This window comes from Panthera leo, chromosome D4, assembly GCF_018350215.1.
Source record: "Panthera leo isolate Ple1 chromosome D4, P.leo_Ple1_pat1.1, whole genome shotgun sequence".
NCBI lineage: Eukaryota > Metazoa > Chordata > Mammalia > Carnivora > Felidae > Panthera > Panthera leo.
This window is the reverse complement of record NC_056691.1, coordinates 2,833,487-2,859,944: the sequence shown is the minus strand read 5'-3', so window position 1 is coordinate 2,859,944 and position 26,458 is coordinate 2,833,487. Positions and strand designations below refer to the sequence as shown.

Sequence of the window (26,458 nt, the reverse complement as noted above, 5' to 3'; positions counted from 1 at the left end):
GTAGGAGTGGGGTTCAGATAAGGGTTGATCCAGAAGCTATGTGTGGGACCAAGAACCTTGAATACAGGATGTGCCATAGGGTTCCTTTTAAATCTTATTCTTGATAATATTTTTTGAAGGTATAGGTTCCTAGAAATAAAATGATTAGAAAAAGAGGCTGATGGTTTTCATCTTACTTTTTTGTAGCTCTTCGGATGTGGAACCAATTCCACATTTACACAGTTCTCCCACCAGCCAGGGACAGCGCTGCCGGAATCGGGGACCACTCCGGGGTCTGTGAGCAGCCGGTGAGCTACCGACCTTCACCCATCCACGTGGTACATGCCGTGGGGCCGTCTTGTCATTGCTCGAAGCCGACATGACCCAGCCCTCTGCTTCCTCCCGTGTGCGAGAGCCTCTCTGACCTTGTAGGGGTTCCTGCTCCTTGGCCTTCCCTCCACACCCAGCTCTCCCGCAGCTCTGTGTTACCTCCTCTCGACACCTGCAGACCCTCGTCCCCCTGTCCGGCTGCCTCAGCTTCTCTACCTTGAATCCTTCCAGACACCTGCCTCCTCTCTAACTAAGGCTTCCCCCTCAGGTCCATGCAAACACCCCCCTCAGAGCCACGCAAACACAGCTTTCCTGCTCCCACCCACAGCCGGGCTGGCGGAGCGGATGGGCTGTGCTTGTCCCGCCCATGCTGTTCCCAGGATGGCCCCTGCCCCACAGGTGCCCCCCTCAGGAGACGCCCGCCCTGGGCATGGAGGAAATAGGGGTGATGCACTCCTGCCCCACTACCCGTACTCACCGGCCCTTGCCTCCTTCTCCGGAGCCCTCGTTCAAGGACTCTTGTCCCACCATTGAGTTCCTGTCCCCTTCCTTTCCTCCAAGTCTAAGACTGCTTCCTGACCATCCCTCTTCCCGTCCTCACCACCGCCTCCTTCTCGCTCCAGAACGTCTCATCTCATAACAACATCCATGAAAGACCAGCCCTCCTCTGGCCCACGTGCCCTCTGACCTCCTGCACTCACTGCCCAGAGCCTGCAGTCTCCCTGCACACCCCTCCCTCCCAGCCTCTCCCGAGATGCCCCACCGCCCCGCCCTCATTCTCCTCTTTGCACTTTGGTTCTCCTTTAAATACAGACGAAAAAACCAGAGAAGGGCCTGCTTCTGCCCCGTCCATGCCTCCAAAGGGGTGCCCACCGGACGTGAGAATCAGAAGTTCCCACAACCTGCCACCTGCGGGACCAGTTAGGAAGAGGCAGTCTGACCCTCGTACCTGCTAAGGAGACTGGAGACTTGGGATTACGGTTTGCCCTTGGAGATACGACTGTGTGACTTGGGAACACATTCGTGCATTCAGGGCCGACACTCCCCCCAACCCTCCTGCGGTCTGAGGACCGTAAGGGCGCTGATGGCAGAGAAGTTGCCCGCTGTCTCCTGAGGGCTCTGCGGGGTGAGTGGATCTCAGATAACCCGCGTGCCAATGCGGACGGTGGGCAGCAGGCTCACTTTCACCCGAATGATGCCGGGATCATAGTCACAGCCACTGCAGGAAGAAAATCCTGTCCGCTGCACTCGGGGCTCAGTAACTTGTCAAGAAAGAGAAGGATTAACTGGGTAGCGTCCTACTTACTAGACAGTGAGAGCCGGGTTCGTGGAAGCCAAAGAGCCCCGTCAGACTCCGCACTCACGCTGGGCACAAATCTAGAAAGTACCTACCCCGCGCCTGGGGGTTTGACAAGCCTGTTTCCTGCTTCTCTGTCCACCCCTCGCCCCTCCCGTGTACAGAACCCCACGCTGAAAGGATAGGCACTTAGAGGAACAACAGAATTATGCGGTTGGCTTTGTCGCCGAAACAAAGAGAAAAAAAAAATCCCCTGTTAAATTGCCCTGTAGAAATCTTAATTGCTTTGTACAAGCAAAATGTTTTCACTTCATTACTCCACGAAACATCACAACAGTTCTGCACTAGAAGAGAGGCTATTCTCTGAGGATTTACTAAGAGCACCCTCTCACATGCATCAGCAAGTAAATAAAAACCGAAATGACACGTCTTCTCGTCTTCTCGGTGGCGAGAACTCTCGGGGCAAAGCATTGCCTAAGATTGTTTGCTAACTGCAGTGACGCCTCACTCCCCTGGGAAAAGGCTGAGGCGTGAACGAGGTATGTGACTGAAGAAGAAAACACCAGGTCTGCTGACTTCTTCAAGAACTGCGTTTACTGCCTTGAAATTTGTGTCCATCAATCCTTCCTTGCTGGTGAAGTGTTGTACCCACAACTGTGTATGGTTTCATACTGTTTACTTTTGAACTTTGGGAAAGGATGCCATCCTCTATAGTCTCTCCCGGGACTCGCCCTTTGCACGCAACTTTGTGACCGACGCCCCGGCTGTTGGGCGTCACTCCTGCTGGTCGTTCGGATGGCAGTGCAAGTCTATTTGAAATAGACCATAGATGGACTTTTTCATGGTCTCAGAGCCTTAGGCTGGCATGGACTTCTCTGTGCAGAGCTCTGGGGCACATGCGTAGGAGTTTCCCACAGACACACACTTAGGAACAGAGTTGCTGAGTCATCTGTATGTGGTTATCCAACTTGGAGAGATAACAATCAGTTCGCTTCCAAGGTGGTACTGTGATTTGCACCGGCAGGACTGTGTCGGGAACCCTGTGCATCCTCAACCTTCCCCAATGCTGGCGTTCCCGGGTTCCTTTATTTTGGGGGGGGGGGTGGCAATCAAATATGAGTATATTAGTATACACTTTGGTCTTAATTTGCACTTTATAAGGGGCAACCTCCAATTTTCTGATACCAACTAGCTGTCCAACAATTCAATTCATTCTATTCTGACACTGTCGACCCAGAGTGAGCCCAGACCTCACACTTGTGGCACCAGCAGGGGACCCACGTTGTCTGACCAACTGCAAATGTGGGGGTTCCCACTAAACCCTTAGTTCTGATCATTGTTTTAATGTATTGAATGCAGATAAATATACCATGTGTTAACTTCCGAGGGCTTCTGTAACGAGTATCACAAGCCAGGAGGCTTATAACCGCAGAGGTCTATTCTGATCCATTCTGGAGGCCAGAATCCTCACATGGAGGTGTTGTGAGGACCGTGCTCCCTCTGAAGATGCTGGTCAGGATCCTTCTTTGCTTCCTCTGGCTTCTGATGGCTGCTGACAATCCTTGCTGTTCCTCAACGTATAGCCACGCCGCTCCAACACCCGCCTCTGTCTTTGCACGGCCTTTCCACCCCCAGGGGTCTGTGTCCTAACTGCCTTCTCTTATAAGGACACCAGTTTTGGGATTTAGGACCATCCTCATGTAGTATGACCTCCTCTTGACCTAATGACATCGGTCAAGACCCCGTTTCCAAATAAGGTCGTGTTCATAGATGCCAGGTGGACATTAATTTGGGAGGACACCATTCAACCCAGCACATACCCCTCTCACAGAGTTGTTGCAAGCAGTAGGGTGAGAGGCTGTTTCTCGGTCACTTAGCAGTGTGCATGGTGGGGCACACAGCGAGCCCTTTACAAATGTGTGTGTATGTGTGTGTAGAGACAGAGAGGGTGGGAGCGAGAGCGCCAAGTGGTGCGTGTGTATGTATTTGTGTGTATGTGTGTTTACATACAATGTCTCTGAATGCAGCATGGGAAGCCTGTGGGAAGCTACCACCTGTTGTGCGGCACAACTAGGACTGTGCATCATGTCTCCGTCCTGCTTGTTAGAATAACTTGTATTTTTTCTTTCCGCCATTAAAATTGACATAAAATATCACAAATATCATTTCCGGTGGCTGTTTTCCACCGTACTGTGACCATTTATGTGGGACGCCCCCTCCTGCCTAATGTGTTCTGACTCTTCACGGGTATCAGTTCTCCCACAGTGAACCTCGTAGGCAGAGCCCTGGAGGCCCTGCGTGGACGCACTTTCCTGCCCTCGAGCCTCCCAAGAAGGACAGCAGCAAACACATGCTTCTGTGTCTTGTCCGGGCCTCTGATTCTGCTTGCTCTGTCCTCTGTGAAGCTGGCTTCACCTGGAGGTCCGGAGTCACCACCTGACCCGAGTAAGTCAATGATTCCCCCACAGGGTTGATGCCTATAATTCATGAACTTGCCCGTTGGCATGTGAGAGCTCTTAGAAATAAGGTTGGATTACTGGAAGAAGTCAACTTGACTTCTACAAATGTAAGCCTTTTTCTAAAACAAGACACAGGAATTCCGTGAATCCAGTTGTACTCAGGTATAATTTACCAGTGGTCTCAAGCAGGATGATTATTTGCTAAGAACGTTTTATTAAACTGAACTATTATCTAGTCCCTGTGAAAGTCACATCTGCATTTAATGTCTCAGGTTACCAGTTACTTCACCCTGAGCTTTCTTTCTAACACTCGGGGGTTAGGCGACGATAAGTTCCTCTGAGCAGATGCGGTCAGGTCAGAAATTGGGCCATGGTGTCCCCCAGCGCCCCTGTTCTGTGGGCAGGAGCAGAGAGAGCCCATGTGCACCTGTGTTCGTCCCCATCCCCGTGGGCCAGGGCCTCAAGGTGCACGCCCTTGGCCACCCCACCCTGGGTGGTGGCTCAGGGGGGAAGAGCCTTTCAGAGAAGCATTTTTCCCATACTTCTCTACAGCTGCTTTTCCATTCTCAGTAGATTAGCAGTCAGAACACAAATCACACTTGCATTAGTTTTCTAAAGTGTCTAAATGACGACGTGTTTATAACAACGTAGAGCGTGTCCAGAATGATGAGTAAGGAGTCCCATGGACCGTCTCTCCAACAAAACCACACCTTCAACTGGTGAAATTATAACAAACAAGCAAAGGATCATTTGAAGTCTCTGAAGATCATCCCACAGCCATCCAGGAAGTGGTGAAACATTCGCCTAAGAAAATCCACCAAATCTCAGGAAAGGCAGTGAGTCTGCAGCATTTGAGCCGTGACCCGTCCCACTCGCCCCTCTCCCGACAGCTCTGCGTGACAGAAGCTCTACTTTGGCTGCATATACCCAAGGATTCGGGGGCCCCTGCCCCCCGCCGTGTCCTAGTCTGAGGTTGCTACAAGACAAGCAGGCTGTGGTGTCTCTCACCCCCCAGGGCTGGGTGTCAGAAGTCCTATTTCGGGCAGGCACAGCTGAGAAGACCAGGTCTCTCGTCCCCCACATGGGCCCCACTCGTAGTGTGGACGTTCTACTCCAGGTGTGACAGGCCGCGTATGTGGGGCAGCAGTCACCATCTGCCCCAGTTCACTTGGGTGGGAGTTGCACGCCGGGAGGAACAGGCAGAGAAGACGAGGGTCCGCCATTCCCCACCCCCCAGGGCCTACCTGCAAAGGAGGGGTGTCAGCCCCAGAGGAGCAGGGGCTGGGTCCCAGCGCTGGGACAGTGATGCAGGGGTGGGAGGGCCATGAGGTAGCTCTGCGTCTCTATGGAGTGGAGCTGGCTGTTGGGAACAGAGGTTTGAGAATCCATGACTGGTTTGGGGAAAATGGCTCACATCTTGGTCAAGAGCAATTCAGAGGAGGTTAGTAACTCCAAGATACAGCAAAATGAAGAGAACCACAGAGGAATGTGGGACACCGTTAAACATACCAATATACAAGTCAAGGTGGTACCAAAAGGAGAGGAGAGAGAAAGTAGCAGAAAAGACTGAAGAAAGAAGGGCCAAAATTCCCCAAACTTGATGCAAAACATTTTCCTACCTATTCAAAAAGCTCAACAAACTCCAAGCTGGACAAATAGAGAGAAAGACAGAGAGAGGGAGAGACAGATCCACACTCGAGCATGCACATCATAGTCACAGATGTTGAAAGACAAGGATAAAGAGAAAAAATTGAAATCAGCAAGAAAAACTGACTCATCATGTACAAGGAAGTAAACAATCAAATAAAATTAGCAGCTGACTTCTCGGCAGAAATAACGGTGGCCAGAAGGCGGTGGCTAACATGCTCAAAATGCTAAAAGAACAAAAAAATATCAAAAAGGAATCTCATATCCAGCCAAAACTATCCTTCAAAAGTGAAGGAGAAATGAAGACATCGCCAGATACGCAGAAATAGAAAATTCTTTGTTTGAGGCTTCACTTTATGAGAAATACTAAAGGAAGTTCTTTAGGTTGAAAGCAAGAGACATGAGACAGTAATTCAAATCCACCTGAAAAAATGAAGTACGCCAGTAGAGGCAACTATGCAGGTAATTACAAAAGAGAGTAACATTTTCTATTGTTTCCTCCTTATGTAATTTCCATATATGTACATTATATATATGTGTATGTATGTATGTATGTGTGTGTATATATATATGTGTGTGTGTGTGTATATATATATATATATATATATATATATATATATATAACTTGTATAAATTGGTGTATATATATTATCTAAGTACATATAATCTGTATTGTTGGACCTATAATATACAAAATGTAATATATTTGAAAATAACAACAAAAAGGAGGTGGCTGAACCAACTCTAAAAAGACACATTTGCTCAGCCTTTTCCTAAACTTTAAAAAAAAGATACAGAATTATGTATATAATATAGCATGGTATTATTGAGTTTGTAACATATATAGACATAATATGTATAGTAATAGTAACACAAAAAAAGGTTATAACCTCGCTGGACATCAGTGCCCATCTGAAGTAGAATATGATACATTAAGATGTATTTTGCAAACCCTATAGCAACCAGTACGGAAATAACTTTAAACAATAGTGGAAAAAATGTTAAAATAATTAAAATGTCACCCTAGAAAATATTCACTAGATTCAAGGAAAGTAAGGGAGGAACAGAAGAGCATGAGACGCAGAGAAAACACAGAGTAAAATGGCAGGTGTATTAAACAATCAATCATAAGCAGAGATTGTACAAATGGACAAAAAAATAAAAATAAAACTACATGCCATCTGCAGGATTCACACTTTAGATGATTCAAAAGTTCAAATAGACTGAAAGCAAAAGAATGGAAAAGATATACCTTAAAACAGTAACCACGGCAGAACAGCTATGTCAACTAATATCCCCAAAATAAACTGGAGAAAAAACCTGTTAAGATAAAGTGGGATGTCATCTAATGATAAAAGGGTCGATCTGTCAGGAAGTTATAACCACACATACGTGCGCCCAACCACAGAGATCCAAACACATGGAGCAAAACCTGACCAAACTGAAGGGAGAGACACAGACACGCGGCTGGGCCATGAGAACTGGGGCTGTGACAGTCGCTTTCAACGATGGGTAGAACCACAGCTGAAGATGAACCGGGAAAGGAACACCGAGTCCCATTGTTCACCAACTGGACCTAACAGGCTTCCAAAGACCACACATCCTTCTCAGGCACACGTGAATGTTCTCCAGTGGAGATCACCTGCTGGGTGACAAAGCGAACCTCAAAAAATGTAGAAGGATTGATATTTTTGTGTATTTTCTGGCCACGATGCCTGCAGTGAAATGAAATGGAAAATTGTTCGCTGGACATTTGGGTAATTCATAAATCTGGGAGAATACACAACACATTCCTAGAGAACCAATAATTCAAAGAAGAAAATCACAAGGGAAATTAGGCAAGTCTTTGAGGTGACCGGACACAAAGGCGTCACAGGCTACAACCTAGGGGAGGCAGGTAAAGTGAGGCTTAGCAGAGAATTTATGGCTACAAACGTCTATATTAATGAGAGAATAACAATCTCTAATGAATAACCTAACTTCGCCCCTTCAGACACTGGGGGAGCAAATTAAACCTAAAGAGAACAAAAGGAAAAGAAATAATAACAATTAGAGCAGAAGAAATGAGCTACAGAAAAGTAAAATAGAAACAAATCAATAGAACTGAAGCTGGTTTCTGAGAAGATAAAAAAAATTGACAAACTTTACCTACACTGATCCAGAAAAAAGAGAGAAGAGATGAATTTACAGAAATAAAGAGCATTTTTAAGGGCTTATGAATTCAGTGCCAGCAAATTAGTTAACTTACATGAGATGGAAAAATTCCTAGATAAATACAAATCATTATAATGAGCTCGAGTAGAAATAGAATATCTACACAGACCTAACAGGTAAAGAGATCAGATTAGTAATTTGAAACACTACCAACAATGAAAACCCATGCTGAGATGGGTTCACTGGTGGATTCTACCAAATATTTAATGAAGAATTAATATTAATCCTCCACAAATTTATCCAACAAATGGAAGCTGAGGGAACACTTCCAAACTCTCCAAGAGGTTAGTATTCTCCTGCTACCCAAACCAGACAAAGATACCACAGGAAACTACAGACCACTACCCCACATAAATATAGATGTAAGAGGTGCTCAGCAAAATACAAACAGCATCTAGCAACATATGAACAGTATATACGCCACGACCAAATAGGATTTATCTCACTAATGCACAGTTGATTTAATCATCCAAAATTCGTGTGAGGCAATATATAACAGAATCAAGGCAAAAAAAAAAAGAAAAAAGAAAAAAGAAAAAGATCCTATCAATACTTGCAGAAAAATCACTTGAGAAAAATCCAACACTCTTTCATAATAAAACCACTCAACAAACGAGAAGTGGAAGGGAACTTCCTAAATCTGATAAAGGGCATTTGGGAAAAACTTGCAACCAACATAATCTTAATGCTGAAAACTTAAAGGCTCTCCTTCTAAAATCAGGAACAAGAGGGGGATATCTGTTCTTGCTACTTGTTGTTGTTGTTTGTTGTTTGTTTTTGTTTTGTTATTGTTGCTGTTGTTTTTGTTACTGGTATTCAACCTTGCACTGGAAGTCCTAACCAAGACAATAAAAAATAAGAAAATAAAAGAAAAAGAAAAGAATACATCCAGATTGGAGAAGAGGTAAAAGTAATTTTCACAGATGGCATGACATTGTATATACAAAATCTTAAAGAATCTACCATAAAATCTACTACTGGAATTAGTAAAGGAGTTCAGCAAGATCTCAGAAAATAAGATCAATATATAAAGGAAACTGTATTTCTACATACTGGCAATGGACATTTTGAAAAAGAAATGAAAGGAAACAATTCAATTCTCAATGATATCAAAAAGAACGAGATACCTAGGAACAAAGTAAGTGCAAAACTTTTACACTAAAAACTATAAAACGTTGAAAGTCATTAAAGTAGATCTAAATAAATGGAAAGGCATTCCACATCATGGTTTACAGGAGCAAATATTGTTAAGAGTGCCAGACTCCCCCCAAATCATCTACAAATTCAATGTGATCCTTATCAAAATCCCAGTTGGCTTTTTTTTTTAGCAGAGATTGAGAAGATGATTTTATAATTCATATAGAAATGCAAGAGATGCAGAATAGCCAAAACAATCTTAAAAAGGAAGAATAAAGGTGAAGGACTCATACAGCCCAATTTCAAAACTTAAAGCTACAGTAATTAAGGTATAATGATAGACATATAGAGCAGTAGACTAGAATCGAGAAATAAGAACTAACTATTTACATTTATAAGCAATTGCTTTTTGACAAGGTGCCAAGACAATTCAAGGTGGGGGGTGCGGAGAAGAGTCTTCAACAAGTGGCGTTGGGACAACTGAATATCTATATGCTGAAGAATAAAGTTGGTCCCATACCTCACACCATACAATGAACTCAAGATGAATCATCAACCTAAATGTAACAGCTAAGTCTATAAAAGTTAGAAGAAAATACAGGACTAAATTTTCATGATGTTAACCTAGGCAATGGTTTCTTAGTCACATCAAAGGTACAGTGACAAAAGATAAATATAGATAAATTAGACATCATTAAAATTAAAAGATTTGTGCCGCCAAACATACATCAAAGAGGTGGTAAGACAACACAAAGATTGGGAGAGGTATCCGAAAATCACATCTCTGACAGGGGACTTGTATCTGGAACATACAAAGAACTCTTACAACTGAATTATTAAAAGCACAACACTATTTAAAAAATGGGCAAAGGACGTGAACAGGTATTTCTCCAAAGGAGATACACAAATGTCTACTCTGTACATGAAAAGACATCATCACTCCCTAGGGAAACGCAAATGAAAACACAGCTCACTCCACCAGAAGGGCTATAATCAAAACGACAATGTAACAAGTGTGAGCATGTTACACAGTAAATAGAGACACTAGAACCCTCACACTCCGCTGTTGGAAACGTAACGAGTGCAGCCCCTCTGAAAACAGTCTGGCAGTTCTTCAAATGGTTAAACATGGAAGGACCACATCACCCGGAAAGTCCATCCCTATGTCTGTACCCAAAAGGATAGAAACATACCTCCGTGCACACACGTGCACACAAACGTTGACAGCAGTGTTATTCACAACAGCCAAAAAGGAAAAACAACCCAGATCCCCGCCAACTTATGAATGGATATATGGTATATCCATACAGTGTTATATTAGTCAGCCATAAAGATGACATTGAAATGACACAGGGTACGTGAACATATCCAGTCACTGAAGACCTCATATTGTATGATTCCATTTATGTACAATGTCTAGAATACACAAATATACAGAGATAGAAACTGTATTAATGGTTACTTAGGGCTGGGCAGGAATGGGGGAGAATATGGAGTGATGGCTAATGGCTATGGGGGTTCTTTTAGGACGGATCAGAATGTTCTGGAGTTAGCTAGTGTTGGTGACTGCATAACCCTGGGAATATACTAAGATGCATTGACTTATAATGGGTGAGTTGTATATATGTGAAATATATTAAAGAAAGCTGTTTTAAAACAGACAAAAAACCCCCACCCTTTTATGATCTCACAGCATCCGTGAATCAGGAGTCCTGGCTCGGCTCGACTTGGCTCCAAGGTTAGGGTCTCCCAGGGCTGCAACCGAGGTCCCCATCAGGCCGTGCTTTCCTCTGAAGCTTAGGGTCCCCTGCCAGGCTCACATGGCTGTTGGCAGAATGTGGCTCCTCATGGCTGGTGCCTTCCGTGTGTCCCTGCCACGTGGACCCAGCCTTCGGCAGTCCTTCATCGAGGACAGCACGAGTGTCCAGGATGCAGCCCCGGACGCCCGCTGTCGCCTCTTCAGGTCAGGGTTGGCCCACCGCCTGCGCCGGGGGCTCCTGGTGAGAAGCAGGCCCCAGGTCCACCCACAGTCACGGGCAGGGGACAGCACACGACACACCGCAGGGCTGCAGGTCAGCCTACGGCTGCCCATTCCACACACACATCGTCTTCCCCAACGGGGCCACTTAGCTTTCAACTGAACTTTCTGCCAGAAAGTTCTGCGCTTCTTACAGGGGCCGCTGCTCTTTCTCTCTCCCTGTCCACTGCCGTCCCTTCCAACATTTTAACCCCTTCAGAGGAGGCCTACTTGCGACAACCCTTCCCTAGGGGCCAACCGGGAGCCGGGAGAGCTGGAAGCCTCGGGCTGACACCAGGGCATGGGCGGTTCGCGCAGCGGTCGGGGGAGAAGGTGTTCCCACTGTCGCTGCGGCACAACCCCCCCCCCCCGCCTGCCAGAGGCTCCCCGTAATTAATTAGGGAAAGTTTTTATGTGAGGGTTTCCGTGTTTATGGAGACATGAAAGGACCGTGCTAGTTTCGGGGGAACCAGAGAGCGCCGTCACTCTGTGCCCCGTCTCACATCAGACGCCACACACGACGTGCTCCGGCTCGTCCCAGCCAGCCCACCCCACAGCCCGCCGCCACCCTCCGCACATGCACGCCCCTCCGCACGCCCCTCTACACACACCTATGCACACGCCTGTCCTCTGCACCTCCCTCTGCACACACCTGTCTCTCACACACCCCAAGATCACCGTCTACGTGCTCTTTTCCTCCCCAAACATACACCCGATTCAGCCATGCTTAGAATCAGCAGTTTATATTTTTATTGCAGGCCCACCTGACATTGCTTTCTGAGAATGAGCTCGTGTGATTCACCATTCCAGGGGTCCACAGATGGCACGGCTTCACCTCTGCACATCACGTCGGTGCTGGGAGGAAATGCCCTCTGAAACTCTTGTCCCCGTGCCCCCACCCGACAGGAGACAGACCCAGCAGAGGCTGTTCCCTCCGGGGCTGTGGGGCGGCCACTTTCTCTGGCTCACGTGTGCACTGCCCACAGCAGGGCTCTGATGTCCGGGGTGAGGGAAGGCTCTGGGGAAGCTTGGAACAGCCGTCAGGTGTCTCCAAGAATAATGCTCTAGCTTGGAGGCAGTAGTGTGGGGCACAGGGGCCCTGTAGGGCCCGAGGGACACCTGGGCACAGACAGGGTTGACTCTGCTGCTGAGTGTCTGCTGATAAGCAAGTCCTCCGCGTCACCGACGCTGTGCCCCTCCCCCAGCAGGTGGAGAGCCGAGCTGTCTGGTACAGAGGGACCGGGGAGTGCATGTGGCGGAGTCCGTGTGCCGTGACGGGTGTTGTTCCCACAGCGGGTGGTGGGATTCGCTAAACCACAATCTTGCCTTCACAGGGAACACGCGAGCTAGGGTTTGAGCCAACTGGCTGGCCCACCTCCTCCCAACAGAAGAACGAGCTTGTGCAGTCGGGCGCAGACAGAGGAAGGACTAGGGGGTATTTCCAGTCTCAGAATGAATCCCTGCCCCACGTCCCCGAAGCCACCGCCTTTTGCTGTCCTCCAGGATTGCTCCAGAGGGGGAATGCCCCCTCCCCCCTGGAATGCGTGTCTCAACCGTCCAGTCAAGTCCCACAGAGAACGTCGCCAAACGTGCTTTGCCAAAGGGAACGTGGCTTTATTTATCTTAAGTGTTTGAAGGGATTTTTTAACCAAGGTGCTCTTGACCTTGACACGAACTGGCTTAAACCTGGAATAAAAATAAAAACCTAGGCTGACGGAGCTCTGGACGTGGTTTTCTGCACTGTTTGAAGGCAGGGTGCTCCTGGAGCCGTTGACCAGCAGGGAAGCCTCCCTCTCTGTGGGGAGCACGGGGCTGCTGGGCCTGGGGTCCAGGGGCCTGACCTGGAGCCCACGTGGTGTTCTTGGCTCTGTGTCTTTGGGGAAAGAACCGTGGACCCTTGGGGTCTGAGCTCCCCCACGAATGAGATGACCTCGTAGAATGTTCTTTGTAAAATCAAATACTTGGGGCTCTCACACTCAGAAATATGTGGAGTGCCCCCCAAATAGCCCACCAGCCACGGCAGGAGTCTGCAAGGGGACCTGGCGGTGGGTTGTCAGAAGGGCGGGAAACGTGTCGCCTGGGGAGGGTCAGAGCTGCAAGCCTGCTGCTCCACGGGGCGTGACGCGGCCGTGATGCCCCCAGAGACACCCCGCCACCCGACCATCTCATCGGACCGTGGACGCGGGGCAGGGCTCCGGGGTTGCCTGACGCTCTGGGCCTGAGGTGGTGGCTGGTCAGCGGCAGAGCGGGCCGGAGCCTGGCGGGCTCTTGGAGTTCTTGCTTTCAGAGCCAAAGGGAGGCCGGTGCCCCCGCCAAGTACCCGCTGTCAGCCTGTTAGCTGTTGTCTCCAGGTATGGACACAGGAGACATACCCCTAGGATCTGGCCAGTCTGTCCCGGTCTTCTGGAGAGCTGATTTTCTGCGGGGAGTAAGTCACGTGGCTTCTGGCTACGACTGGCTTTCCACGCGGCACAACCACACAGCAGATGCACGTGGCCACACGAACAGTAATCGGCCAGGCCCGTGGGCGCGTCAGTCCCAGGACGCTTACAGAAGCAGAAGCTGGTCCATCGCAGACCCACCGTGTCTGGACCCTGGCGAGGGCACACCGCAGCGTCGACGCCCCGGCCTGAGTCACTCCCACGTTGTTCCCCATCCGATGGCCACATGTGCAGTGACGCCAGCTCCTCTCCTGCTCCACGTGCAGGGAGGCCACGGCACTGAGCGGGCAGCGGGGGGCCAGCAGCACCCCCCGGGGCTGAGCCGGCGCGCATGTTAACTCCTGGGGCCCAGCAAACAGACCAGTGAGGAAAACACACGTGGGGAGCACAGCCTGGCCTTTTGTTGGTGGTTAATGGGCAATGTCCAGCTGCAGAGGGCCCGGGTTATGCTGGTGCTCCCGAGGAGGGAGAAAGCCATCCTCAGCCGACATTCGGGGACAGGAAAACAGGCAGGAGTGAAACGTGTGGGGGAAAGTGGACAGGGGCGTGCCTCCTGGCGGGAGATGCTGTACAATGGGAGGCCATGGCGGGATTCCGTGGAGGGAGTGTCCCCTTCCATCGGCCGTGACGCCGATGAGTGACCTCGCCACCTGCAGCCAGGGCACCGCAGCCAGCACAGACCCACGGCCACCCCCACGGCCCGCAGCGCCTGCCACGGGGCGCCTCCAGCCCGACTGCACGCCCCTCACGTCTGAACCCTCGTCACTATGCCACGGTGTCTGTGTGTGTGGACCTGGAAGGTGGACACACAGACGGCAGAAAGAGAAAGAAAAAAAAAAACCCCTCCTGCTCTGAATCTTAAAAACCAGTGAGTTGTCAGAATACGTAAAAATCAGGAGGGGAGGGAAAAGGGCCTGAAATTAGGGCACATTAACAGCATGAGACTAATCCACATGGAAGAAAGAATTAGAGAGGGAACAGTCAAGCCACAGGATGTTCCAGGAGACTGGGAGGTCCTCTCCTGCAGCAGAGCGAAAAATGGAAAGAGAAATGTCTCTTGTTATACATCTTCCTTCGGGAGATTATCTGGACTTGAGGAATCCGGGATACTTAACAAAAAATATGTTCATTTCCTTGAAACAAAATGTTAGTTTTCAGTCCTTCCAGTGAGCCAGATCTGGTCAGTCTCTCGGCTCCGTTGATGATCTTAGGTGCAAGACTGAAATCCGCTATTTTATTATGTTTAGTAGATTGCACTTAGGGAGACAGTTGGTCAGAAGATTGAGGTTTTAGTTTGTTTCCAAATGTTCCCGGGTCAAAGGTGGTCAGGTCTCCTTCCTGAGACAGAAGAAAGGAGGAACAAAGGAGGCCCCATCAGGGAGCCCCCAAGTCTCTCAAGATGAAAACTGGGCCTTTACTGTCTCAAGTGCTATGAACCTACAGGGCTCTTGCCTGTGAACTTTCCAGCCTGTGACACCACAGGTAAAATTCAAAGATCAAGTCTTATGGCCTGAAGTTCACCATAAGAAAAGTCATTTACAGCCTCACACCCAGGTGAGGCTTGTGGTTCATTTGTTCTGTCTGCAGAAAGTGGGGGTCTAGTCAGGGTCCCGAGGAGCTTCTGGGGGCATATGGGCAGATCTTCCCCAGAGGTGTTCAGTGCCTATGCTGTGCAACGTCTGGGGGCTGTCCGACCCTCCTGTCCGGGTGTCACGGGCTAGATTGTGTCTGTCCCCCAGCCCTAACCTCCAGTCCTTGAGAAGGAGCCATTATTTGGAGTGAGGGTCTTAACAAAAGCAATCGAGTTAAAAGGAGCTCATCAGGGTGGGTCCTAATCCAGTATGACTGGTGTCCTTACAGGAAAGGGAAATGTGGACACAGACACACACAGCGAGGGTGCAGTGTGAGGGTGAAGACAGCCAGCTGCAAGCTTGGGGGAGGCCCAGACCTGAGCCTCCCTCCCAGCCTCAGAAGGAGCCAACCCTGCCCACACCTTGACCTGGGACCTCCCGTCTCCAGGGCAGGGGGGGACGAGGGATGTGTGTTGTGGAAGCCTCTCCACCCGGCCTGGGTGCCTTGTTACAGCCCTGAGCAAACTCCTAGACTGGGATGGGGGTGGACGGGACCTGGGGTCACGGGAGGGCCGTGCAGTTTTGGAGCCCAGGGATCTGCCTGTCTGCATCCCACATCCTCTTCCTGCTGCTGGTGTGCTCATCACTTCTGGAGAGCTTCCCAGGTCCTCCCCTGGGCCACTGAATCCCGATCGCATGTGTGGTCCTTCAAATCTCCTGGGGTTGCTATTACAACATCAGTTCCGATTGGTATATCCGGGTGGGCCTGGGTGATGTGAGGCCACCAGCCCAGGGTCACTTTGGGGAATTCAGTGCCTCGACCTTTGTTATTCAAAGCAGGTGTGTCGACCTGGGGGCTTTGTCCATGTCCGGCTGAAGAGGGCTCTGCCCGGTGCCTCACATGCGCTGTCCTTAGAGCACATGGGGACTCAGTGTCTGAAACAACCATCAACCATGAAGCCAATAGGAGAACTCTTTCATGAAGCAACTGAATTTCATGGAATCTCTGGAGTCTTGAAACTATTTTGTCTTGTGTAAAACACCAGTATCAGAGTTTGTTTCTTATACATCATCATTACCCCCCTCACCATCATCATCATTACCATCATCACCACCACCACCGTCATCATCACCACCATCACCATGACCACCATCACCATCATCATCACCATCATCCCCATCACCATCATCAACATCATCACCATCATCATCACCATCACCATCATCAACATCATCACCATCACCATCATCACCATCATCATCATCACCATCATCAATATCATCACCATCACCATCATCACCACCATCACCATGACCACCATCACCATCATCACCATCATCACCATCACCATCATCAACATCATCACCATCACCATCACCATCGTCACCATCACCATCATCAACATCATCACCATCACCATCATCAACATCATCACCATCACCATCATCAACATCATCACCATTATCACCATCACCATCATCACCATCACCATCATCACCACCATCACCATGACCACCATCACCATCACCATCATCACCATCACCATCATCACCACCATCATCATCATCATCATCATCACCATCACCATCACCATCATCACCACCAATATCATCATGTGATTCATACAAAGAAACATGGCAGAGTACATTTTCATTTGGTGTGGGGGTGCCAGGGCATATTTGGTAAGAATTTGTTGGGAATTTGTACCTTTCCATTGGGACTTCCCTTGTGCTAGTCATGGAAATTCTAAATCTTCCATTTATGTGTGCATGTGTGTGTGGTGTGTATATGGGGAGTGTGTATGTTGTGTATGTACGTGGTGTGTGTGAAAAAGAGAGATTAAGGGAAAAGACACTGTTCAAAAACGTGTTTGATTCGAAACACCGAGAAGACACGTTTCTCTTCCCACTGAGGCGGTCGGATGCCCGGCTCTGGCGTCCCGGGGCCTGACCCCCCGAGACACCTTCGGAACCATCCCCTGGCTGCCTCCCCTACGGATGCCATCAGCCAGTTTTCCATCTTGGGCTTCGGTCTCCCTGAAGGCAGACGTTTGGGAATCTCTGGAGAGAAGAGGTTTAACTTAGAGTCAGCGTGGGCCTCCTTACAGGATGCCCCACCCAGGGGAGGTGACAGGGTGGCTGGAGCAGGGCTTGGGCTGCGGTGGCTGAGGGAGTGAAGGTCAGCCTTGCCCCCTCCTGCGTGGTGCCGGCTGGGCTGTTCCAAAATGTGATTTCTCTCTGCCTGGGCACCGTCTGCTCAGAGCCACATGTCCAACAGTTTGCAGGCTGACAGAGGTCAGCACCCCAACAGGGCCTCCCTCCCCCTCACCCAGGCCTTGGGTGGACCCCAGTCCCTCATGCCCAGCGTCCCTGGCCAGTGGCACGGGCCACACAGCTGCCACAGGTTTGCCGTGGGTAGAATGTCACACGTCTCAAACCTGGGCTGGCCGGCGAATTTCCCGGAGATCCAGACAGGCTCCGGGAAACCTGTTGGCTTTGGGTGCAGGGACCACGCAGGCTCCTCAGGGGCCGGAGAACAGAGACTGGGGCTGGAGGGGAGAAGGTGTGGAATCAAAGCTAGTTCTAGCACCTGCTTCTGAAAGACCAACGGCCTCCAGAGACGGCCTGCCCACCCCCCACCCCACAGTTTTCAAATTGTGGATCTTGGCCGTGGGGGAACTCTGTGACCCCCACCCCCACCCCTGAGCTTCAACCTTCTTCAGGTGGCCAGGGATGTTGATGCCATTTGGTGCCACTGCCACCAGCAGCAGCGTTGGCAGTGACTGGGAGGGCTTGGGCAGAACCAGCCCAAAGCCAGCTCTCAATCCCAGTCCTGCCCAGCAGCCCCACCATCAGGGTCCATCCCTGCTGCCAGCAGCCCCAGGCCCTTTGCTTATACAACAACGAGCATCCACACAAGGCTGAAGGCAGGAAATCCCAGTTGGCCTTTCCCGCATCTTTAAAAATGTTAAAACACTTTTATGGGTGTTTTATTTCATTTTGTTGTCTGATTGCTAAGGCTAGGACTTCCAACCCTATGTTAAACAACAGCGATGAGAGTGGACATCCCTGTCGTGTTCCTGATCTCAGGGGGAAAGCTCTCCATTTTTCCCCATTGAGGATGATATTAGCTGTGGGCTTTTCATATATGGCTTTATGATGTTTAAGTATGTTCCTTCTATCCTGACTTTCTTTTTTTTTTTTTTTTTATTTTTTTTTTCAACGTTTTTTATTTATTTTTGGGACAGAGAGGGACAGAGCATGAACGGGGGAGGGGCAGAGAGAGAGGGAGACACAGAATTGGAAACAGGCTCCAGGCTCCGAGCCATCAGCCCAGAGCCTGACGCGGGGCTCGAACTCGCGGACCGCGAGATCGTGACCTGGCTGAAGTCGGACGCTTAACCGACTGCGCCACCCAGGCGCCCCTATCCTGACTTTCTTGAGGGCTTTTATTAAGAAAAGTTGCTGTATCTTGTCAGATGCTTTTTGTGCATCTATTGACAGGATCATATGGTTCTTATCCTTTCTTTTATTAATGTGATGTATCACATGGATTATTTGTGAATATTGAAGCAGCCCTGCAGCCCAGGAATGAATCCCACTTGATCACGGTGAATAATTCTTTTTATATGCTGTTGAATTCGATTTGCTAGTATCTTGTTGAGAATTTTTATTCCGTGTTCATGAGGATGTTCATCCAAATTAGCAGAGAAGAAGTCAAACTTTCACTTTTCGCAGGCGACATGATACTCTACATGGAAAACCTGAAAGACTCCACCAAAAAGCTGCTAGAACTGATCAATGAATTCAGCAAAGTCGCAGGATATAGTCAATGTACAGAAATTGGTTGCATTTCTATACACCGATAATGAAGCAACAGAAAGAGAAATCAAGAAATTGATCCCATTTACAATTGCACCAAGAACCATAAAATACCTACTATTAAACCTAACCAAAGATGTTACAGATCTGTATGCTGAATGAAACCCTGCCATTTGCAACAACGTGGATGGAACCGGAGAGTATTATGCTAAGTGAAATAAGTCAGTCACAGAAAGACAGATATCCTATATTTTCACTCATATGTGGAACTTGAGAAACTTAACAGAAGACCATGGGGAAGGGGAAGGGGAGAGGGAAGGGGAAGGGGAAAACAGTTGCAAACAGAGAGGGAGGCAGACCATAAGAGACTCTTAAACACAGAGAACAAAGGGGGGGGAGGGGAAAGTGGGTGATGGGCATTGAGGAGGGCACTTGTTGGGATGGGCACTGCGTGTTGTATGTAAGCGATGAATCATGGGAATCTACTCCCGAAGCCAAGAGCACACTGTATACGCTATATGTTGGCCAGCTTGACAATAAATTACATTTAAAAAAAAAAAAACTTTTGCGGTAAAACACAGACACCATGAAGCCTGTGCTCTGAGTGGGTTTTAAGTGCACAGTCACTGGCACGAAGCACATTTCACACTGTTAGGCAACCATCACCACCGTCCATCCAGAGGACTCTCTTATCTCCCCAAAGGGAAGCTCTGTCTGCACTACACCAGCCCTATTCCCCGCCCCCAGCCCCCACACCACCATCCTCCTTTCTGTCTCCATGGGCGTGACCCCTCGGGGGACCTCACACAACATTTGTCCTTTTATGTCTGGCTCATCTCAGTTGACGTGATGTCCTTGACGCAGCAGGTGTCGGGACCTCCTTCCTTTTACGGCCAACTGATACCCCACTGTGTGTGCGCACCGCCTTTCATTTACCTATTTATCCATCCGATGGCACCTGTGTAGCTTCCACCGCGTGACCACAGAGAGTAATATTGCTGTGCACGTGCCTGCACAGATATCTCTTCCAGACCCTGCTTTCAACTCGGGGGGTGGTATAAACTCACCATCTTCTATTATCAACACGTTTCGTGCTCAAGTTCTATCGGAATGGGGGCAGACGCGGGGACGTCTCCGGCAACCGGCACTCAGTGGCTGCTACCGGCCAAGGAGCTGATGACGCTCAGAGTGACTTGGGATCCCAGGCCCACCTTCTCAGCCCCGGCTTCTTCCTGGAGGAGCCGTTCTGTTTCATGAGGAGCTTCAGTTTTCTCCCGAGCAGTGACGTGCTGGTTTGGGGATCCACAGGCGTCACTGTGCGGAAATCCTGAGAAAGGAATTCATGCTCTTGGACGCTGCAGCCCCCGAAGGGCAGGATCTGGGGCGGTGTGGAGGCCGAGGACGCCTGGAGGGGGCAGCTCGCACACGGTCCCCCTCGGTCCGTGGATCGCTGACACTCTAGCCTCGAAACTATTTACTCAGAAAGAAGATTGAAGTTGATTACTCGTGTGTGCCTCTCAAAAAGTTAGAAGAGAATAACAACTTTAAGTGGAAGAAAGTTGACGGAAAGGAATCATGATGAGAGCCAGTGAAACAGAAGCAAACGTGTGACACAGAAAACCCACAGAGCCACCAGCTGCTTCTCTGAAAAGGCTGATAGAGTTGATAGACCCCGGGGCGGGGGCAGGGGGCGGAAAGACGGGGAAAGGCAGGGGTAACTGAAAACGGACCACAAGTGCAAGCTCGTTCCATCAAAAGACAACACGAAGGTTATAAAAAGGCAATTTGCTATTCACACAAATATGTGACACAGGGCTCATATCCACAACATGTAAAGAACGCCTCTGAATCAATAACGAGGAACAATAATGAGCAATAAAGGACAATGTGCGTCCTGATAGACACACACACACTCCTGGAAGAAGGAAGATACACAGACACAACTACTTGGGAAAACTGTTGGTCAACACCCCCGGTAAAGCCAGACGCAGGCCTGCGGGGCGCCCCGGGAACCGTGCCCGCCAGAAGAACCCGCCAGCCCAGGGAAGAATGGCCACGCGAGCGAGCAGTGGCTGCTGGTGCAAAACATCCCTGCTGTGGCACCAAACGAGAGTGCGCAGACACAGAGGCGCACACAGGGCACTTGGAAACCAGGTGTGGGATAGAAGTCGGGCACGGCGGGTACGTGGGGGGAGGGCGCCCAGCAGGGAGTTGCTCGGGGACATTTGGAGCGCGGGTCAGTCTGTATTAACGTCGCGGGGTCGCCAGCCTGTGGGCATTTCCTGGGCTCTGGGCTTGTGTGTGCACGCCATGCGGTGGGCGGCCTGCTACCTTCCGTGGGAGCTCACCTCCCCGGGTGCGTGTTCTCCCCAGAGGCTCCCACGGAGCGCGGACACGCTCCCTCTTCACAGGCTTCACAGTCCGGCTCTGTCTTCTTGCTTCTGCGTCAGAGTGCGCACAAGTTAGAGGAGGGAATACTAACAGGCCGTTCCGGGCCCCCCACAGGTGTCACCGCAGGGAGCGAGCAGTGGCCCCGAGACTGCAGTGTGAGGAGGCCACTTCCCAGGCGAGTCAGGCGCCCTGGCGGGATCGAGCTCGAGGTGATCAGCCCGAGTAAGCGCTTCCCACCCAGCACAGAGGCTGGCCTGAGTTTCAACCACAGTCAATAAAAATGAGCTGTATTTAACGTGAAAGAGAATTTAAAATCCTACTTGATATTAATACAAATGCAAATTACTTTCTTTTTGGCTGTTCAAGCCTCTCACTAATAACTCTTTTTCGTCGTTAAGAAATCGTTTTAACAACATTAAGACTGAGTTATTTAAAGACCAATACTTGCAACCGTACAGAACAAAACATTTTTTTTCAATGGAAACAAGTTATAAATACAGAGTCAGTGATAGCAAGAAGGATTTTTTAAAAATAATTTTCCTTTTACAGATGGAAAAGGCCTGTCTGATGATTTGCTGCCGTTAGGGGCTCATTCTGAGTTGGGAAAAACAGAGGGAACAGCAAAGAATCACAGAACAGGCTGATGGACGGCATCTCGGCCAGCTGCCAGGGTCAAGGGCTCTGAAACACAGATGCTCCGATCTGCGATCTGTGTTTTTAAAAGCTCTTAAACACTCTAGAAATATCTCTCCGGGTGATTTTAACAATCAGCCAGGATTGGGGACCAATACGGTTTCCCTCAGCTTTTAAAAAGAAAACCTTTTCTTCTTGAAAAGAAACCGCACAGACAGCTACCTTCCTATTAAAGGTGTTTTAAAAGAACCCTCTTGCACTGTCGGTGGGAATGCACACTGGGGCAGCCACTCTGGAGAATAGTGTGGAGGCTCCTCCAAAGGTTAAAAATAGAACCAGCCTATGATCCAGTCATTCCATTACTGGGTATTTGCCTAAAGAAGATGAAAACACTAATTTGAAAAGATATACACACCTCTATGTTTATAGCAGCATTATTTACAACAGCGAAGATATGGAAGGAACCCAAGTGTCCACGAATAGGTAAGTGGATAAAGAAGATGTAGTATATATGTAATAATATATATTCAGTCATAGAGAGGATGGGATCTTGTCATTTGCGACAACATGGATGGAGCTGGAGAGTATTACGGTGAAGACAAATACCACACGATTTCAGCCCGTGTGCTGGTCTGGAGGCTGGCCACCACGCACCGCCCGGCGCACCCGCGAAGGAGGGCTCTGTGCTTCCCCCCGGGTGAGGTGCGTTCTCCCAACTCCCGCTCTCTGGCTGTGCGTGGGCCTGGGGTGCAGGCAGGCTCAGGCTGGAATCTGCCTTGGCCGCTCGTTCTCTGGAGGCCTTTGAACTTGTCTCCCTGCGTCTGCGCAGAGGAGGGAGAACAGGAGCAGGCGCAGAGCTCGGCCAGGCCTCTCTGGGGAGGGCATGCCAGAGCACGGGGCCGGTGGGAACAGAGCCCGGGTCCCTGCCGCACAGGCCGTAAGCAGGCTCAGCCCTCTGGCCAGCGGCCCTCCAGGCGCCTGAGGTTTTATGGAGCATCCAGGGCCACTGGTGGGGGGCACAGGGTACCATCGTGCTAAGCTTGCTTTGTCCAAATACCCCGAGATTCCGTCAAAAACGTGTCTTCCCTAATTGCCCATTGGGGCCAAGGTTTGAGTTTCCCTCTTTCTCCTCAACCTCAGTTATTTTCAATGTTTCTTTAAGGTATGAACATAACTGATCGCTGAGCTTTCACTTCAGGTTCTTACTTTAAAATCAGTTACACGTTTGCAAAACAGCAGAATATTCTAGAGACACATGCAGTGTGGCGCACACACACACACAGAGCAGAGCTTATGGTGAAAATAATGTATTTTTTCTTAGCTACATTTTGTACTTTTTCTACGGGCCTATGTACTGATTTTTATCTCTTCATTTTGAACAAACGAAGATCTCGAAGGCCTTGTGACTAAATTCTACTTGCAGAACAGGCTCTACCACATGGGCTCAGGGAAGGGACAGTCTCTCCCCAGGACCCTGGAGGACCTTTCCACCTGCAGACTTGCCCCCTACACCGGGGATCACAACGTCTGCCTTGTCAACCTGAGCACTGTAGGTCCTGGAAGGGATTTTAGGTGCTAACGTGTGAGCTGCTTTTAGGTAAGAAAATTGCAGGAAGTAGACTATCCTGAAATTGCCAACTTCACCCATTTTGGGAGAACCCAAGATGCAAACTCACACTTGCGTTTCCTGCAGGCTGAGAGGCCTGTCTCTGCCCCCGGCCTCAAGGAACTTTGCCACTGAACAGGATAGGCATGGGTTTCTTGTTTTTTTGTGCTTGAGAGATAGGAATTCAAGTCCCACCCTGCTAATGGGCTCTATGGTATTTCTTGCCCTGTTTTTTCTGAGTAGGCCCATGGGCAACCTCACAAGAGACTTGACTGAACAGCCAGGACGGGCTTGAAAGGCTGGGTCCTCAGCTCTGGTGGGTCCTGAGTGTTAAGGGAGGAAGTGTGGCCCTTTGATGATGAGGCTTTGTGCCCATCTGTCCCTGTTCCGACTGTGTGCAGCCCGGTGTCCCTGCAGGTGGAGTGGACCCCAGTGGAGATGCCGGCAGGGGGCCTGTAGCCTTGGGAACCTTCCGGATTCATCCAGTGCCACTCACCTTTTCTGCCATGTTGGGTCATGAGGCCGGCGTAGTAGGACGCTGGCCCCTGAGCAGCTCAGGAGGCCCCAGAGGAAAGAAAAGCAAATGTTTCTCTCGTTTAAACCACTCTTGTGTGTTTTTATTCCCCAGGGAGGGAGGCTGGGGGAGCAGGACCAAATGCTTCCACAGCTAACGGAGCTGAACATGAGTTATTCGTAAACTAAGTCACTGAAACGCGGGTTTTCCCATTGTGGCGAGTTGCCGGGACCACGCACCTGTTGTCTTTCCTCGCAAGGCAGGTGGCTGCGTCACTGTCACCCAAATCTCTGGCAAACGGTGAGAAGAGATGGGCCTTCTGTGGGCGTGTTGGCTGAGTGTCCCCTGGACCTGATGCTTGATTCCTCATGGGAGCTTTGGGTAGAGGAAGGTCTTGGCAAGAATTTGATTTCTCGATCGTCAACGTTTTCTCAACTCTGAAAATGTGCAGAGAATATATTGTTTAAAAGATGTTCGGACACCTCTATGTCAAGCACGCAAACGTAGAGATGATAGTCTAAGGAATCTCAAGCCACCCCACGCCCAGTGCGTGATCACCCCTCGACCCCATGCCCAGTGCGTGATCAGCCGTGTTTTGCAATCTTGCTGTTTCCTTCACACAGTGGTTCTGAGAGTGTGAACCAGCAGCGTCCGCAGCATCCGGGACTTGTTAGAAATGAGAATTCCAGGTCTCACCCCAGGCCCACCCGACCGGCAGCTCTGGGGGCCCAGCATCGAGTGTTAAACATCCCTCGGGGGGCCCGTGAAGCTTGAGAACCACTGCCTCTCTCCCCCCTCCAACTTCCCCCTTTGTTGCATGGTTTGTGTTTGTTGACCCTCATTGGTGCAAACAATGGGCTCCATATGTTTGTACTGCTAGACTCTTCCCTGTGCGTCTCTAAACCACAGGACATTTGTCTCTGATATGGCAGACGTGACGTTACCACCTCCAACGAGCGCCCGGTGGATATTCAATCTCCCTGGATTATCCCTAAATTGCTTTTTTTACATCAGGCTTTATAATCTGGGAGTAGACAAGGTCATGCATTTCTGAGAAGGCGTCATGGGCATTCCAGCCCTCTGTGAGGTTCAGCGAGCCACGCCGTGACCCCACCCTGCTCCCCACCTGGCAGGAGACCCTTCTAGTTTCCAGCCACACCTCGGCTGGCACCACGTTTGCATCTAGGCTGGAGGTGGGGAGCGGGCTGGCGGGCCCCTGACACACGAGCAGGGGCGCCCGGCACACGTCAGGTGCTCTGTCTGGTTGATGCTTGAACAAGGAAGAGAAACAACGAGACCGATCACCTGCGCCCACAGCCCCAGAGGCAACACTGGGCCACACTGCCAATTAGGACGTCAGGCGCTTTCTCCTGGAGCCCCGCACACATGCCCAGGTCGGAGACACGCGGGTCCCCTTGCAGGTACTGACCATGTTGTGTGGTTTCTGCTGTGGTCTGGCCACTCCTGACACAGAACAACTGAAGCCACGGGAACTCCCCTTGGTGGCCGGTGGAAAACTCAACGTGGAAAACGGGTAGGTGGTTTCTTAGCAACTGAACTGCCCTTAGAACGCACAGACTTGCCAAATCACTGTGTCGTACATCAGAAACCAATGTGGCACCGTGGTACAATACTCTATTTCAACACAAAACCTTAAGGAAGGAACTAGGAATCGAGAGGCGGACAGAGCGATAAGAGCTAACCTGCTCTTTCTGTGGGACGCAGCCATCAGCGATCACAGCCCACAGTGTGTCTCCAGTGGATAAGAGCACGGATGTCCACACCACCTGCACGCGGTGTTCACAGCAGCTCTGTTCATAATCGTGCCAAGATGTCCTCCGTGGGTGAATGGATAAGTAAACTGTGGTCCATCCAGACAATGGAATATTATTCAGTGTTGAAAAGAAACGAGTTGGAGCGCCTGGGTGACTCAGTCAGTTGAGCGTCTGACTTCGGCTCAGGTCATGATCTCATGGTTCGTGGGTTCGAGCCCCACGTCGGGCTCTGTGCTGACAGCTCGGAGCCTGGAGCCTGCTTCCGATTCTGTGTCTCCCTCCCTCTCTGACCCTCCCCCATTCGCTCTCTCTCTCTCTCTCTCTCAAAAATAAATAGACATTAAAAAAAGAAAAAGAAATGAGCTATCAGGCCACGAAAAGACATGGAGGGACTGTAAGTATGTTCAGTTAGAAGGAAGCCGGCTGGAAAGGCTGTGTGATTCCAGCTATGTGACATTCGGGAAAAGGTAAAGCTGTAGGGACCGTGGACAGTCAGGGGTTGCCTGGAGGTGAGGGACGGGGAGTGAAGAGGACACAGAGCACTCCAGGGCAGCGGAAGGACTCTGTGTGACTCTGTAATGGTGACACACATCATCATACATCTGTCCAAACCCACGGAAGGCAC

The 26,458-nt window shown here is 49.8% G+C and overlaps 1 protein-coding gene across 1 annotated transcript in view; it reads right to left on the bottom strand.

The window, feature by feature from the left end:
- The window catches only part of S1PR3 (sphingosine-1-phosphate receptor 3), a 255,929-nt gene that overhangs the window by 34,030 nt on the left and 195,441 nt on the right, over positions 1-26,458 (bottom strand). Inside the window, exon 2 of the mRNA XM_042912179.1 lies at positions 24,298-24,495. The gene's annotated coding sequence lies outside the window, so the exon portion shown is untranslated. The remainder of the gene's footprint in view (positions 1-24,297; positions 24,496-26,458) is intronic.